Here is a 19,037-nt window from a genome sequence, read left to right as displayed (position 1 = left end):
AGGGTGGACATTACCATGCACAAATCTTCAAGATTGAAGTATGAATAAACATAGTTGAGTAATGCAACTATGAACAAAAGTAGAGTTCTTATTCTAGTAATGGAAACTCTTGTAACATTGATATAAAGGCAGTGGTCACAAGAGTTTCTGAGGGGAGGGAGAGGGAATAATAGGTATAATTTGGGACATTTCTTGGGACATTGAAATTGTTCTGCATATTACAATGACAGATACAGGCCATTATGCATTTTGTCAAAAGCTATAAAATTGTGCAATGCAAGTGTAAACCATATTGTAGATTATAGACAATGGTTAGTAGCAATGCTTCAATATGTGCTCATCAATTGTAACAAATATACCACACTAATGAAAGATGTTGTTAATGGGGAAAAGTGTGGGAGAGGTACTGGATGAGGTATATTGGAATCCCCTATAGTTTCAATGTAACATTTATATAATCTCATGGTTCTTTAAAATAATAATAATTATTATTATAGTTATCTATGTAGTGACTAGTCTACAAGCTTCTTGAGAGTAGGAATCATATATTATTGATTAATCTCTTTATCACTAGTAATTTGCTCATGCTTGACAGAAAAATGACCTCTAAAATGAAAATCATATTGTAATATTTTATTACTCTGTTTGATATGGAGTTCATATTTTCTAAGTTGATTTATAATCTATTATAAACATCCATTATGAAGTTAGATAACATCTATTATAGGAGGGAAAGCCACAGAGAAAGAAGAAAGTAGAATAAGCTATTTCATTTTTGTTTAGAAAATAAGTAGGAATCAAAGGATATCATTACAACCGAAAAGTATGATAGTAAAGGAATCCAACAATACAGGGAACTAAGATCATTAAAAGTTTACCAAATAAAGGTAATCCTTAAATGGACAAGACTTCCTAAATACCAAAATATTTAAAATAAATAATAAAAGCAAAGAAAAATTATCTAGTTTTAAAAGATGCACAAAGTTATGGTATATTCAGGTTTCGCCAAGAAATATTGAAAACAAGTGCAGAACATCTTTGCATGTGGGAATCCATGATTGTAAAACCTGGCCAAATAAATCATGGGTCATGACAATAGATTCAAGAACCAGCATGAAGAGGTTCCAACTGATCAGTTATGTAAATATCAAAATAATTAACAATTTTACTAGATTATAACTCTTGGAATAAAATAAGACTCTACAAGTCCATAAGAAATAAATTTATTAATTAAAAAATAAGAAGGATAAAATGGAAAGGTAGAAAGCCAAGTAATCAATGTAAAAGGTAGGATAGAGTTAGAAAAAAGTCACCATTTGCAACCATATTAGAATTAATTAAAGGGACAATCATTCATGGATACCTGAATGAATATATGACTGTTTGGTGAGTACTGGAATGTTTTCAGAATTTCAAAATATGTTTTCACAAATTTCTTACAATTGCAAAGAGAAAAAATAATTTTACTGGACAAACTCAGTAGCTCTTTAGTCAAGTGTGTGAATTTAGCATCACCAGTAACTGGGATACTAATATTGCATGCTGCCTTGTGAAAGATACAACATGAAATCTGAAAAGTTTGCCAAAATGTTCAAAATCTAAATCTAATAATGAGGAAACTTCAGACAAACCCAAATAGAATACAAATCTGTCACCATTATGAAAGATGAAGAAAACCTCAGGAACTATATCAAATTAAATTAGGCTAAAAAGGAAAGACACAAGACAATAAAAACTGCTATGTGAGTAGAATTGGATCATGGAATGGGAAAAAAAAGAAATTTACAAAGGATATTACCGTGACAATCACTGCCTATATTTTTTCTCTTTTTAATAATTGTAATCAAATTATATAATTTGATAATTTGAGAGAATGTCTTCATTCTAAATTCTTAAGAAATATATATATATATAATATATACACACATACATGTTAAACTAAGCATTAGAGAATAGTGTGTCTTTGAATTATGCATACATATGTATACACACACACAGGAACAATGAAAGAGAGAGAAGAGAGTAGGGAAAGAATGAGAGCAGAGAGACAATGACAGAAAACTTAGTAAAACATTAAAAAAAGGGGAATATGGGTAAAGTGTATAGGGGAGTTCTCTGTATTATATTTTTAACTTTTCTATCACTTTGAAATTATTAATATTTTAAAAGTTTAAAAGACCCAAAAAAGGCATAGAAGGACAGTACCCTTACAAGAATGATTCTTCTTATTTCTCTCCCTCTCAAAATATATTTTGTTAAGGAATAAATTGTTTCGTGTAAAATGATATAGAATTAAGTTCCTTTCCTATCATCCAACACCAATGTGATCATGACTCATTCAATTTTCTAAACTTCAATTTTATTTTCTGAAAATATGAATCATTTTCTTATATTTATAAAATTGTGTTGGTATTATATAAATTGTGTTTTGTTCTTTTATCATTTAAGTCCCATCAATATATAAAAAATAAGTGTTATTGCTCTATTTTGCTACTTCCTGACTCTCTATTTTAATGTACACTTCTGACATTTCTGTTTAATCCATCATGACTCTTCCTACATTCTATTTGTGTTTCCTTTAGGAACTACAAGTTTGTGTTCTGTGGATGATTCCATCAAAAACCTATGTCAGTGGCACTGGTACACCAGAAAGTTTTAGTTCTTCATTTTGCTTATAGATTACATTTTCAACTTAATTTACATTTCATTTAAAGTAAAAATGGGGAAGCAGTCTTGGTCCAGTGGTTAGGACGTCCATCTACCACATGGCAGGTCAGCATTTCAAACCCCAGGCCTCCTTGACCCGTGTGGAGCTGGCCCATATGCAGTGCTGATGCGCAAGGAGTGCCGGGCCAGGCAGGGGTGTCCCCCATGTAGGGGAGCCCCACGCGCAAGGAGTGCACCCCCTAAGCAGAGCCGCCCAGCATGAAAGAAAGTGCAGCCTGCCCAGGAATGGTGGCGCACACACAGAGAGCTGACACAACAAGATGACGCAACAAAAAGAAACACAGATTCCTATGCTACTGGCAACAACAGAAGCAGACAAAGAACATGCAGCAAATAGACACAGAGAAAAGACAACTGGGGTTGGGGGGGGGTGGGGAAAGGGGAGATAAATAAATAAATCTTAAAAAAAAAGCAAAAATGTATTCCAAGTTATGAATTCTTTCCATCACTTCTTTTTTGAATGTGAATTAGTATATATTTGCACTGTCTTTGAATGAAATTTAATGTAGATTGATTCAGGACTAATGAATGATAACCAAAATTCTTTCATAAGTGTTCATGGTTATATGACTCAAACTAAACATCTTTTCCTTGCCTATCTTTGACTTAGTTATGAATATGTTTGCTAAAAATCACTTACAACAACACTGATACTCAGATCTGAACTCTGTTTGGTCAATGATTCTTCAATGAATTTGAGGCAAAGAATTCAATTCTGTTTATCTCACAACAGTTATGTGACTTGCAGGTTGTGTTAATTTCATCATTTTTTATTATAAATGTAAATAATTTTAAATGGTAAAAATGAAGGAGATATAGTTTTGCCAAAATAAAACAAAATTTTAAAAAATTTAAATAACCCAGTTTTGGCTTGGGAAGAATTGGTGATCTAATTACACTTTTAAAGGAAGTGAAACTCAATTAATTAATTTGGGAAAAATGTCAGTAAAGACCTGTTATTTTTGCTTTTCTTGATTTATCCCATTAATTAATAGTCATTGCATTAGTTAGCATAAACCATTTATATCTCTGGGTAAATTTAATCTTGGAGCATCTAATTTTGTGATTGTTTTAACGGTTTTAAAATTTCGATTGAAACAAAATTTCAGTAAAATATGTCTAATTCATAAAAAAGGGTAGGGAGAGGGAAGAAGAGATATAATGTGGGGGCATTTTCAGGACTTGGAGCTGTCCTGGGTGGTACTGCAGGGACAGATGATGGACATTGTTTGTCCTGCCATGGGCCACTGAGTGGACCGGTGGAGAGTGTAAACTACAATGTAAACTATTATCTATGCAGTGCAGCAATGCTCCAAAATGTATTCACCAAATGCAATGAATATGCCATGATGATGAAAGAGATTGTTGATGTGGGAGGAGTGGGGTGAGGGGGTGGGGGGTATATAGGGACCTCATATTTTTTTAATGTAACATTTAAAGAAAAATAAAGAGAGAGAGAAAAAAGGATTAATTTGCCACTCTTTATAATGTGGGTAATATCTTCCATATATCTATTTAACTACAGGTTTAAATTACACTAGTATTATTATTATTTTATTTCTGTCTTACTTTAAGTCTGTATTATTCCTAGGCCCTCTCTGCATTTCTCTTTGTCTTAATTTCTTTATTCTTATATCTCTTTGACTCTTCTCTTCTTTTTGCCTCTTCTTTGTCTTAGCCTTTCTTTTTCTTTTTCCCTATCTCCTTGCAAAGATATAACCTGTTCTCTGAAATATCAGACTGCAATTTCTTTTTAGCACAGCCTTTGGTGTCCAGTCAAAATATGACGTGCCTGGCTAAGTTTCATTTAGCAATTGAAATACTGATGTTTGGTGTGCTGATAAGAAGGTCAGAAAACAGCAATTTAAAATCATTTTCTTATTTCAGACACACATGAACAAAGTAAAATCAATCATTAGTTAAGCATATGTGTGAATACATCCAACCTTGTTTTTAAAATCTATAAAATTCATAAAAGCTTAATGAAATGAGGAAAGTCTATTAACCCAAAGAATTACCAGCATTCATTAAAGATGGTTAAGCAGCCTTTCAGACAACTGATAAATGAAGCAGTATCACTGTGAAAAGTCAAAATGTGTGGGAGAGCATTACACTTACCTCTTCAAACACAGTCTTCTCTCCTATTTCATTTTATTAAATTCTGAATGAAACAGGAAATTGAATATAAGGGCAAGTTAATTGAAATTTCACTTTTCTTCTCTAATAAGTTAAAGCTTTTAAAAAACAATGGGAAATATCTAAGTTATATGATATACTTTTTAAACAGGTTTGACAGCTTTAAGTTAAATTTAATGTGAAACGAGGTGATTTCTTTTTTACATTCTTAATTGGATAAATTTTGTATTAGACAGCCAGAACTATGTTACTTTTTAAGTTACATCACTATCAAATCAATATCTAACCCATTGTCAAATAATGTATGCTAATTTACATAATTTTCTAAATGTAAAATGCAAAATGCAATGAAACTATTTCAAATTTCAAACAAAAGTGGGTATGATTGAGGTTAAAGGAAATTTTTAAGGTTTATTTTTGTCATCACATAAAGAATGCTATCAGATTCAAAGTGATGGAGAGAGAAATAGAGAGAGAGATAGGACTAGAATTAGAGAGAGGGAGAGGGACAGGGAGATTATTAAATTATACGAAAAAATAGTCTTCTATTTTATTTTTCCAAGGGAAGTAATAGAAAATTGATGAAATCATTTTGATTAATTAATCTCATATGAGTGTTACTTAACAAGAGGTGCTGAGCACATTCCTTATATTAGTATATTAAATGTAAAACTTACATTCTAATAATAGTATTGTAATTAAAAATGAATATTTTAATATCTATACTGAGATATAATTCATGTTCTGTAAAATTCACATGTTTATAAAGGGTACAGTTTAATGGCTTCAGAATATTCTAAGACTTGTGGAACTAATACCACAATCTAAGTTTAGAATATTTTCATGAGTCCCCAAAATTTCCTTTCCCCATTAGAACTCACTCCTCCTTTTCTTTCTCCCACAAAGGCAAATGCTCATCTACTATCTGTCTAAAAATTTGTCCATTCTTGACTTTCCAAATAAGTGAGATCTTATAATGCATGATATTTTTGTGACTGGTTTATTTAGCTCAGCATAATGGTTTCAAGTTTCATCCATTGTATAGCATGCATGATTATTTCATTTTTTAAAAATTTGGAATTATATTCTATTGTATGGATACAATAGCATTTTATTTATCCATTTATCAGTTCATGGATTCTTGACTGTTTATGAGTGATGCCTTTATGAACATCTGACCTTCTAGGTTTGAAACCTCTGTTCTATAAGTGGGCTGAGATGATCAAGCCAGTACACTCAGAGTGTTATTCCTTGAATAGAGATTCCAACTTATGCATGTGGACTGAGTGAGGGAAAGAACCCGTCTCTTCTAAGTCATACATGCCAGGAATAGAGTTTCTTCACCACAGGAATGGTTGACAAGAAATGTTGGTTTCCTGTCCTACCAGAGAGAAACTATAGCTCCAGAAAGCTGGAGGAAGAGGGAGTCCATAATCCACCTGCCTGGATTAGAATTCTAAGAGTAGTTTCCATATGAAGGAGCTAAGGGCAATGAGCAGGTTATGCATCAAATGCTGCAGACTTTCACTGCTGTTATGAAGATTTAGCAGATTTTCTTGAAAAATTATTTCTCCTTTTGCTGTGTGCCCTTAGGACAATGTCCAGAAACTTTATATGATTTTTAAAAATAAATTATTTTATTCAGTTACATTGTTTTTGGTAAAAGAGTTTGCTCAGCTTCTCACTTTCATCTTTTAAAAGTCAGTCATCCATATAATTATTTTTAATCATATGAAAGAAAACTAAAATTCTTAATTCATTTTGTTAAGTTTATTTTACATCTCTTCTTGGTAAGATCACTTTATTAGAATGTTATGCTGTTAATTAATATTTTCATAGTTTCAAATCCTTGTTCCCTAAGGTTTCTCATTGTGTTATAGCTAATGAGCACAAGCTAGCTTACAGTTGCTCAACTTTGATAATAAGGAAACATGGTAAAAATGTTATTTCAAAGTAATTAACTTCAACAGATAAACAATTCAGCACCAAGCTTATTGAACATCACACTCTTCACAGGGACACTATTTTATTCATGTTTTCTCCATAGTTCCTGGAACATATATCTATTGAAAGTTAACAATACATTTGATTAATAGTACAAGCACACAATTAAAAGACATTGAATGAAAGAAATAATGAATGAATGATAAATAAATAAGTAAAGGAATGAAGGAGTAGATAATCCGTGTATGTCTTTGGGCACCTGATAAATATGAATCTAGTTTTAGGTATTCCCAGAAAAATATAAATTAACAGAAAAGATACCATTGAGACAGCATTTCTAAAGAATTTTATTTTCTAGACTTAATTGCCCATTGACAATATTTAAGATTTATACCATATATATTTCTTTCAAATTCTTAAATTTTAGAGATAATATTAACATTTAATCATTAGTAGTATCCTATTTAAAGTAAACAATCAGCTTTATGGTTGTTAACTGCATTACTATTTTAACACAAAGTCAATTTTGGATACAAACAATTATAATTTGGAATAGTGGCATACACTTGATAGGTATGTGGAAATTGCCAAATTTCTGAAACTCTGTTATGTTGATTTTTCAATCAATGTTTTCCATCAAATTTGGGAAGTTTTAAATCATTAATTCTTCAAATATTCTTGCTGTCTCTTTTTCTCCTCTTTTTCAAAAATTCCTTTTATGCTTTTATTTGTACATCTGATGGTTACAGATCTCTTAGTCTTTGTTCATTTTCTTCATTCATTTTCATGTTTCTCGGACTACATAGTTTTAATTGACCTAACTTCAAGTTAATTGAGAAAGGTAATGTGGTAGGAGTGCAGACCATAGACATTTGGACCACTTTTTCCTGTAACTTACTTGTGCCTTCAGGACTTGAGTTGGACCTCATATATACCACATCCATTTGATGATGGAATGCTGTTTTTCACACCCAACTGTATATTCTGTTTGGTCAGACAACACCCAGTTCATGATTGGCGATATGGGTTTCATTGCAACTTGGAGGCCCTTAGTTAATCATTCAGTTTTACTCAGGCCCAGTAACGGGCCAAAACATTTTATCCAAAAGGAAAGTGCTTATCTGAAGATGATGGCTGGGCTTTGCTACAAAATTCTAAAGGTATATGTTGTCATTCATTTATAGGGGCCTGCCAAACATTCCAAGCATCATCTCTATTTGCCACTGGCTTCCAGCACCGATAAATCTGCTAGATATATGGTCCAAGTGGGAGAGCAGCTTTCATGTCAGCCCAGTCCTTTCACTGAGCATCTTTTTGGTCTTTCCCTCATTCCAAATAACAGTTCTTTGAGTCACTAGGTAAATTGGTCAGAGTAGCATACTGAAATGAGAAACATACATGTGAAGCCAATTAGATATTTTGTCTCATTTTTATTGTAAGAAAGGCCAGATGCAACAATTTATTTTTCACCTTAGAAATGATATCTTGACATACCTCACACTACTGAATACCTAGGCATTTCACTGAAGTGGAAGCCTCCTGAATATTTATTTAATTTATCTCCCATCCTCTGACATGCAAACGCCTTACTAATTTGAAAGTAGCTGCTACATCTTACTCATGAAATAAGGTCCAAACAGCATAATATCAATATAATGGGTCAATGTGATGGGAAGGAAATGTTATCACTTTTTTATGAACTAATTTATGATACAGGGATAGAGATTGATATATCCCTGAGTTAAGATAATAAAGGTATGTTGCTGGCCTTGTTAGCTGAACCAAACTGGTTTTGGTGGTACTTACTAATAGGTGTTGAGAAGAAATCATTTTCCATATCAATAGCAGTATACCAGGTACCAAGGGATGTTGTGATTTGCTCAAGTAGTGATACCATATCTGGAATAGCAGCTGCAATTGGAGTCACCACCTCATGAAGTTTATGATAACCCACTGTCTTACTCCCAGATCCATCTGTTTTCTGCAGAAGCCAAACAAGAGTTGAATGGGGAAGTCAAACCACCAGTCCTTAAGCCATCAAGTCCTTGATGGTAGCACTGATCAATGCAATTCCTCCAAGAATTTAGTATTGCTTTTGTTTTACTATTTTCCTAAGCACAGATTGTACTAATGGCTTCCACATTGCCTTTTCTACAACAATAATCCTCACCTCATAGGACAGTCAACAAATGTGGTGATTCTTTATATCATTGAGTATATCTATTCCAATCATACAGTCCAAAATAGGAGAAAAAAACACAGAATGTGTTTGGGGTTCTACCTGAACCTCTGTGAGATGGACCTAAACTAAAATTCCTTTAATCACCTGAACTCCATAAGTACCTACTTTGGTGGCCTACAGGACGATTTTGGCTTTCCTGATGTTAATATGTTTTTGAAGCCAGTGTCCACTAATCCCAAGAAAACCTGATTATTCCCTTTTCTCTAGTGTACAGTCACCATGGTAAAATGCTGTAGGTATCTGAGTAGAAAGATTAAAAGTATAATTTTTTTTGCATTGCCACAGTGTCCTTCCCCAAGTTCATCTAGCTTTCCCTCATTCATAGGGGTTCTTATTCTGTATACTTTCTCAAGTCCAGGGCTTGAGGTACCATGACTATGTTTTTTAGCATTCACGTTAGACTTTTGTTCACCTGACCTGAACACTTCTGCTTATAAAGATCACATAAGAATTTAGTACAATGCCCATCTTTTTTGCTTATACGTACCACCTGAACAATGTCACAATTTCAATTTGGTGAACCCAAAAAAGAAAAGTATTATGTTCTTGAAATAATCCATTTATGTGGGTGTGGAGCCCTTTTAATAGGGCTTTGTCACTGAGGTATGAATCAGGTTAGGTGCCCGCCCTTGTGCTGGAGCTTTAAATAAATGGAAACAGAGAGAGAGAGACAGAGAAAGTAAGCTGCCATTTGAGCTGGCCATGTGAGAGAAAGGACTTGAGTATCACCAGCAGCCAAAGCTGAAGCACAAAGTTGCCAAGAGACTGGACCCACACAGCAGCTGAGAAGGCTGAAGAGACAAGTTGTATATCTGATAGATCACAGCTGAACTTGGGAAGAAAGTAGAGTAGTTGGGACTGAGAAAGAAGGTCTAGAAATAGACAAGCCCTATACCTGTTGCTCACAGCTGGGCTCTGGGAGATGTTGAGCCCTGAGGGGAAAGCAGGGACCTTGACAGAGATTGGCAAACATCTTGATTCATCAGGTGGCAGGACTCCAGGATCACCAGTAGCTGATTTTGGTGAGAAAGCATCTCTATTATTGCCTTGATTTGGACATTTCATAACCTCAGAACTGTAAGCTTTTACCTGAAATAAAATTGCCATAATAAAAGTCATTGCTGGTATTTTGCATTGGCAGCCCTTGGTAAACTAATGCAAACAAGTATCCAACACACAGGTCTATGTGAGTCAAACTATTATGAATGTTGCTTGATTTCTGCTATTAATGAAAGTAACCACATTCACATTGTCTTTGGCAATGAAGTGTTGCCACTTTGTCCCTATCTCTACAGAATCCAATTAATTCCATTACATGCAAGGATTCCAGGACAGTGGAAGCAGTTCCTACTGTAATATTTGACTTACAGAGGAGAAGAACCACAGAGCTCTTCAAAGATGCTGGAGCACCAGAATAAATTCATTCCTCACATTCATGGTGAAATCTATGTCCTCTGGACTCTCTTGGAGTGGGTGAGCCGTTCTTATATGATCAACCCACTTTATATACATTGACAGATAAAGTGAAAACACAAATTATATTGTTTATGGCATAAATTAATGTTATAAAGAGGAAAATTAGCATAATATAGTGGGGAAAAGTTGATCATCATTTCTCAATACTTGAGTTCTAATCCCTGCTAAGTCATTTAGGAGCTGTGTGACTTTAGGCATGTTACTTTTTTAAACGTCAATATCCTCATCACTGAAATAGGGATTATAATGTCTAGCTTTTAGTATTGCTGTGATAATTTTCTCATATATGTATGTGTCTCCATGTATTAATGTATGTATGAATATGTGTGTGTTTGTAATAAGGATTCTAATTAGAATGCTTGACACAGACCCATGTCAAGCACTCAATTAATGGCAAACATTATTATGGCTGTATATATTTAATGCCTTGATGAAATTTGAAATACGATAGAATTTTTGTTTTACCTGACATCAAATATGGTCAATATTTATTTTGGAGGCATTGAGTAACACTTTTCCAATAAAAATATTCAAATATCTGCCTATTAAAAAGACACAAACCAATATTATCTGTGGTTTTGTGTTCCATTCTTATTCTCAAAATATAAGAGGCTCTTTGCAGCCTTTAGGATATCTGGAAGAAGACAAACAAATGATCAAACAAAATATGTGAGAAAGTATGAGAAGGTATGAATTGTTAAACCCATATGTTAAAACCTCTCCCAGGTTTCCTCTGATATAATTTATCACAGATTGCTGTTGCACATAAAAAGCCGTAATTTTTTTACTTAATTGTACTTTATATCATCAACTTGTATTCTTTTTTTAAAAGATATATTTTTATCCCCGCCCCCCCCTTGCCGCTTGCTTGCTGTCTGTTCTCTGTGTCCTTTCTTTGTGTGTTCTTCTGTGTCTGCTTGTCTCCCTTTGGCGTGTCATCTTGCTGCGCCAGCTCTCTGCCCACATGGACCTTCAGTTCTCCGCAGGCGCAGGCCATCAGCTCTCCGTGTGCGCGGGCAACTTGTATTCTTTTTGAGAGTAGATAGACTTGGTATTACATTTTCAGTACTAACAAAAATTTCTGGACTAATATTAGTTATGGATCAATTGAATCAATAATATGATGAATGAATACATTAATTTTCAATTTGTAGTTAAGCTAAAAACAATTTAGAAACTTGTTTCATTATTGAGATGGTTAAGTTCATGTATAAACTTGTCTAGGTTATGGTGTCCAGTTATTGGGCAAGTAAGTACTAGCCTGATTGTTACAGTAAGGATAATTTGTGGATTTAAAGCATCAGTAAGTTGATTGCATCTATGGCTGATTACATTTATAATCAACTAAGGAGATTGCCTTCAATGAGAGACGTGTCATCCAATTATTTGAACTACTTAAAAGGACAACTGATGATCTCAAAACTGATGGTTTTGAATTGTCATTAATTCCAGGAGACTCTATATATCTCTGTGGTCCATCAGGAAGACAAGGGACTCATGAACAACAAGTAATCAATAGAGTTTTAGCTTAACTCCTTCTCAAAAATTAGGTCTATTGGGTCCATGAATGCATTGTGTGAATATTTCCCTAATTCTGGATTGCCTAATTGGAATAAACCTACTCAGAAACTAGCAGAATCCTCCATTTGATTCTCTGAGTTGTGCAGTGGGAGCTATTGTGGTAGGATAACCCAGGAGGAAGACATTAGAACGGTCTCTATCTAGCAAAATAGTAAATCAAAACCAATATCCTGCCATAACCTACTGAATGGACTGAGAGAGAGTGTAAACTACAATATAACCTATAATGCATGCTGTGTAGTGATGCCCCAAAATGTGTCCATTAATTGCAATGAATGTACCACACTAATGAAAGAAGTTGTTGATGTTGGAAAAGTGGGGGGTGTTGGGAGAGGGCATATAGGAATCCCCTATAATTTTTTAGTGTAACATTTTGTGTGATTCATACATCTTTTAAAATAAATTTAAAAGTATATTTAAAAAAATAAACAAAACAATAGTGCATTCCTGAAGTGATTGCAAAGATTAGGGCAACCATGAAGGACTTGAAGATTGCAGGGATGGTGATTTCAACATGCCTTCATTCAATGCTCTTACTAGGTCAGTGCAGAAAGCAGATGGATAATGGAGTATGAAAGTAAATTAAGGATAACATAACCAGATGGTGATTCCAATTGTACATGCTCTTCCAGATATCATATTGTTGCTTGAGCCAGTCAATACATCTCCTGGTATCTGGTATGCAGCTCTAGATCTGACAAATGTTTTTTTCTCTCTGTTTCTGTTAGTAAAGGCCACCAAAAACTGTTTGCTTTCAGCTGACAAGGGCAGTAATACACCTTTACTCTCCTACCTCAGAGATATATCAACTTTCCAACCCAATTTCATAATCTAGTCTGTAGGGATGTTTATTACCTCCCTCTTCCACAAGACATCACACTGGTCCATTATATTGATGATGTCATGTTGACTGAAAAGAGTAAGGAAGACTTAGCAGCTATCATAGACTTATGGATAGAACATTTACATCTCAGAGGGTGGGAGAAAAATCCAAGAACATTAAGGAGCTTTCTTCTTTAGTGAAATGTCTAGTTGTCCAGTGATGTGGTGTATGTTGAGGTATCCCTTTTAAGGATAGGCTGTTCATCTGGCCACTCCTCCAAATGAAAAGAGACACAATGCCTAATTGGTCTTTTTGGATTTTGGAGACAAAATACTCCTCATTTAGATGTTCTACCTTTGGCCATTGTGAAAAGCTGCTGGATTTCAGTGGGGACCACAAAAAGGAGGCTTTGAACAGGTCCAGTCTGATGTGCAAGTAGCTCTGTACCTTGGTTCATATGATTCAGCAAATTCACTGGTGCTAGATGTGTCTGTGGCAAATAGAGATAGTGTGGGGGCTTTTGGCAGGCACCTATAGGAAAACCACAGTGCTGATCCTTAAGTCTTTGGAGCAAACCCCTCCCATCTTCTGCAGGAAAGAGCCCCCTTTTTGAGAAACAGGCTTTGGCCCACCACTGGGTCTTGGCAGAGACTGAACAGTTAACTATGAACCAACAATTATCAAGAAATCTGAATTGTCTATCATAAATTGGTCTTGTTGGACCCAAAAAGCCATAAAGTTGGGCATGCACAGCAACACTCCATCATCAAATGGAATTGGTATACATGCGAATGGTCTCAAGTGGTCCTGAAACCATAAGTAACTTACTTGCTAAAGTGGCCCAAATGCTCATGGCCTCCACACTCACACATTATGTCTCTTTCCCAGCCCACATCTATGGCTTCTTTGAGAGGTCCTTATGATCAACTGACTGAGGAAGAGAACACTCAGAAGTGGTTTACATTTAGTTCTGCACTATATACAGATACCACCCAAAGGTGGACAGTTGCATCACTACAACCATTTTCTGATGGACAGTAGTAAAGACAAATACACCCAGTGGGCAGAAATTTGAACCGTGCACCTGGATGTTCATTTTGCTTGAAAGGAGAATGGACTAGAGGGTCATTTGTATACTGAGTTATGGTCTATGGTGAATGGTTCTGATGGATGGTCAGGGAATTGGAAGACACATGATTGGAAATTTGGTGACAAAGAGGGGGAGAGATATGTGGAGAGAACTTTTTGAATGTGCAAAAAATCATGAAGATATTTGCATCCCATGTGACTACTTACGCAATGTGATTTCAGAAGTTGGGGGATTTTAATTATCAAGTGGATAGGATTAACTGTTCTGTAGATACTGGTCAAGCACTACCAACCAAGCACTACCAATAATTAGCTGTCAATGCCCAATGAGCTCATGAACCCTAAGATCATGGTGGAAGGGCCCAGAAACATGGACTTCCACTCACCAAAGTTACTAGGCTACAGTCACTGCCAACTATTCAATCTGCCTGCAGTAGTGACAAACATTCAGTCCCTTATATATTTCTAACTGGAACAGACACATACTCTGGATAGGGTTTGCATTCCCTACACACAGTGCTTCTATTACTACTATCATCTGTGGATTTTTAGAATGCCTCATCCACCATCATTGTGTTCCACAAAGCCTTGTTTTTGATCAAGGAATCCACTTCATGGCAAATAAAATACAGTAATAGGTACATGTTCATGGAATTCAATGGTTTTACCAAGTTCCCCATTATGTAAGCAGCTGAACTGATAAAACAGTGGAATGGCCTTTTGAAATCTCAATTACAACACAAACTCAGTAGCAGTGGCTTGCATGACTGGTGAAATATTCTCCACAAGGCAGTATATGCTCTAAATCAGCATCTAACCATAGTGCTGTTTGTTCCATAACCAGGATTCACAGATCCAGGAATCAAGGGGTAGAAAGGCAATGGCACAACTCACTATTGATCCACTAGAAAAGTTTTTGCTTGTCATCACTGAAAAAATTCAGCTTTTAAGCTTTGCTAGTTCACAGGTCTTAGTTCTAAAAGTAGAAGTGCTTCTATCAGTTGACACAACAATGATTCCTTTGAACTGAAAGTTAAGATTGCCTCTGAATCAGCTGGTAAAGAATGTAATTGCTACACTGGATGGGAGATTGATCATGATTCTCAAGGGGAATTAGTACTGCTACTATACAATGGAGTTAAGAAAAGTTTGTCTGGAATGCAGTATGTGACAGGTTGAATTTTGTGAATCCCAGAAAAATTGCGTTTGAATTAATCCATTACTGTGGGTGTAATTACATTAGATTCAGTTAAGGGGACTTTGATTAGATCACTTGCTTATATCCTCTTAAGGCAAAGAAATACTTTTAGGTGAGCTGCTAGCTGAGAGTAAAGGGAATATGGAATGGGTAGTGGGAGAATGCAGTGATAAATATAAACTATGATCAGCTACAGAAACAAGGATTGTAGTGGTTATGATTACTTCATTTTTATTATGACAATATTTGTATATATACACAAAGCAGATATCTTTGTTTTCTTCCCTCTCTTATCCCTTTATCATATAACATAAGTTTTATTAAGTTTATGCCACCATATTTAGCTTATAAGCTATCAAGTTTAAGAATGAATATCACCTAAGGACTTGCACCCTCTTCTGAGGAAAGACTTAGGGAATTTCCAGTTATACATAGGACAGTTGAATACTGTTAGGTAAAAATATGTCTACTTCATTTTTTATTTAGAGATTAAATATAGGTTAAGGAGATGTGTATTCGTGTGAATTTGACAAAGACTGTATTGTGATGGTCTAAGTAATAGTGTCAAACTGTTTGGTAAAGCAAGCACTGTCTTGATTGTTACCGTGATAATATTTTGTGAATATAAATCATCAATAAGTTAATTGCATCTATGTCTGACTGCACTATAATCAAGGAGATTGACTTCAACAGTGAGAAGTTTCATGAAATCAGTTGAAGTTCTTAAAAAAAAACCTGATGATTTCATCATTCAGACAGAAGAATTTTCATTCTTAATTCAGCCACATAGCTTCTCCATGGGAATTCATCAAAAACCATCAGGTTGCAGATATTTGTACTTGCCCATCCCCACAGTCATGTGAGCCAATTGCTATAATAATCTCATAATATTTCAATTATACATATATATATACATACACACACATATATTCACACACACACACATCCACACACTTATATATGCCTATCTACCTGTTGGTTCTATTCCTTTGGGTATCCCTAACTAGTACAACCACTGCTATTTTTTTGCAATTAATGATGCTTTATAGCCATTAATGACTTTTGTCAATTATACATTTTGTGGTATTCATTTATGCTAACTGGATTTAAGACACAGCATATAAATGAATCTAGCAAAGTATTTCACTTATGGAAAGTAAATGCTGGGCCTTAGGTAATCAATTTTAATAATAATTTTTCTGTATTTCTACTGTATTTTGTACTTAGATTTCTGACAGCCAGGAAATCTGAATATGTCAACATTATTTTTGTATCAATCAATAATCTAGAGTGGCAATAATTTTAGTTTCAAAATGAAAAATGTGTAACAGAACATAAAATTAAATAAATATTTTGAGATTTAAGTTGCTGTTCAAATCTAAAGGTGTTGCTTCATTTTTCTGTTTAATTATGCTTTTTAAATTTTGTAGTAAATTCTATTTACTGATGGGTTGATCAATATCCTTTCATATTATCTATAATATATTCTGCATGTTTCATTTTAGAGTATTAAATTAATTTGATTCATTTTTTGTGAAATAAACATTTAAAAATATAACAGAGTGCAAACCAATAAAAACAGAAAAAAATAAATTCTGTCATTCTTTTATTTGGAGGTAACTTGTGTGGTTGGGTAAATTTGGATTTGGAAATTTGGCAGGTATCAGGTACCTGGTATCTAACCCTCACTGTTTAAAAAAATGGAAATGTGTGGGTAATGACTTGGAAGGATTTTGTGGGAATTAAATAAAATTAAAACACCTCAGCAAAATGCTTGACACATAGCATATGCTCAGAAGCTGTCAGTTTTATTTACCTAACATCTCACTCTGTTCTACAACTAGTGAGAGAAATGGCTAAAACCAGTATGCTTATCATAACATGATAAACTCAGGTCGCCCATATTGAGGGTGGAATTATCTGCCAAATTTGTAAAAGTAAGGTGGGCATTGTATGATGAAAAGCATCAGAATGTTATTTTTACAAATTAAATTTATAAAGTTTTTAAGACCTTCCTAATAATTATGTCTATTAAGAGTTTGAAAGAGCTAAAAGTAACCCTCAATCAACAAGAATATATGATACAGCCAGGCCCTGAGCCTCAGCAGACTTGCAACTCCTACCCTCTGATTTATTGGACTTACCCTGACCAGCTAATAGGGAGGTGAAGATCAACCACTGCACCAGGGAGCCAAGAGTGCCTACAACTGCAAGCAGGAGAATTATATCAATCATCCATGTGGAATCTAAGCCCCCTCTTGATATAGAGGGGGACTGGACATAACCATCCCAGAGTCCACAGGATGGAGGAATAGAGTATGGATTAGAGTGGACTTACTGGTGTTCTGCTGGGGAACTATTGTGATTAGTAAGGAAAGAAATTGTAATATTGATGGGAGAAAAGTGGCCATGTTAGCTGCTGATGGTAGGGAGAGGGAAGAAGAGATATGATGTGATGGCATTTTCAGGATTTGGAGTTGTCCTGGGTGGTGCTGCAGGGACAGATGCTGGACATTGTGTGTCCTGCCATGGCCCACTGGGTGAAATGGGGGAGAGTGTAGACTACAATGTAGACCACTGTCCATGTGGTGCAGCAGTGCTACAAAACGTATTCACCAGGTGCAGTGAATGTGCCATGATAATGGAAGAAGTTGTTGATGTAGGAGGAGTGGGATAGGGGGGTGGGGGGTATATGGGGACCTCATATTTTTTTAATGTAACATTTAAAAGAAAATTTTAAAAAAAGAATATATGATAAAACATAGCCTTGAACATTGCCTTTTTGAATGTTCTTACAAATCTGCACTTGAAAAAAATAATGTTTTACTGGAAAGGAAAATCATACTAGTTTTGAATTAATGATATTTGGTATTTGAAAAGCCCAAGTAGTGCACTGATTTATTTAGGCAGCATGCTGCTTGTTAACTGTCATTTATATTGTATTCAACTTCGGCTTTACTTATATTCAACTCATTGTAAACCTTAGGGAATAAAATTTAATGCTTTTGCAGAGGATATGGAGACTGTATAATTCCTTTCCAGCACAAATTTTTCAGACAGAAACAATCAGTTGCTTTCTCAGGCATTCAAACTAATTGCAAAATCAAAAGAAACAAATGATAAATACATGGCTTGTTGTTGGTTGCATTTCTAGCTTTGTTCTGTATCTAATACTATAAATTCTGCTTTAAAATATAAAGTCAAAATATTTTTTTATTTATAGGAAATTATTTTCTTGCAATAAGACTAACATTAACTAAAATCAAAGGATGAATTCTAATTAAAATAGACAAATTTCAGAAATATGCTGTACACATGCACGCGAATGCCAATACTTAGTTTTCTTCCTTCCATCCTTTTATCCATTTCATTTTCTTAACTTAATTCCCTACTTTATTATCTCCATTTCTTTGTTATATTCTCATATTTTTTTTTATTTCTTCTTTACTTCTAGATTTTTTACTTCTTTCATTTTTTCCTCTCTTTAAGAGACATAGTATACCCTGAATGAAATAAAACTTTTAATTTGATACCATGAAGTAGATGCTCATTATCAAGTTTTACCATGCTGAACATTAGAATATTCATTAAAATAAGTTAGGGTTCTCTAGTGAGTATATAGATTAACACCAATTCTTTGATGATTACAAACCTGTATCTTTAGAAAATAAGTAAATGAAATTTACAAAAACTGCAATATGGGATGGGCAACTGGAGATTAATGAAATACATAGTACCACTGATTTTAGTTATTTTACAAGTTTTTGTAGAGCCATAAAAGTCTAAATATATTGGTGTATATATACGTCATTTATGTATAT

The sequence above is a fragment of the Dasypus novemcinctus genome, chromosome 4, assembly GCF_030445035.2.
Source record: "Dasypus novemcinctus isolate mDasNov1 chromosome 4, mDasNov1.1.hap2, whole genome shotgun sequence".
Lineage (NCBI taxonomy): Eukaryota > Metazoa > Chordata > Mammalia > Cingulata > Dasypodidae > Dasypus > Dasypus novemcinctus.
This window is presented reverse-complemented; position numbering follows the sequence as displayed.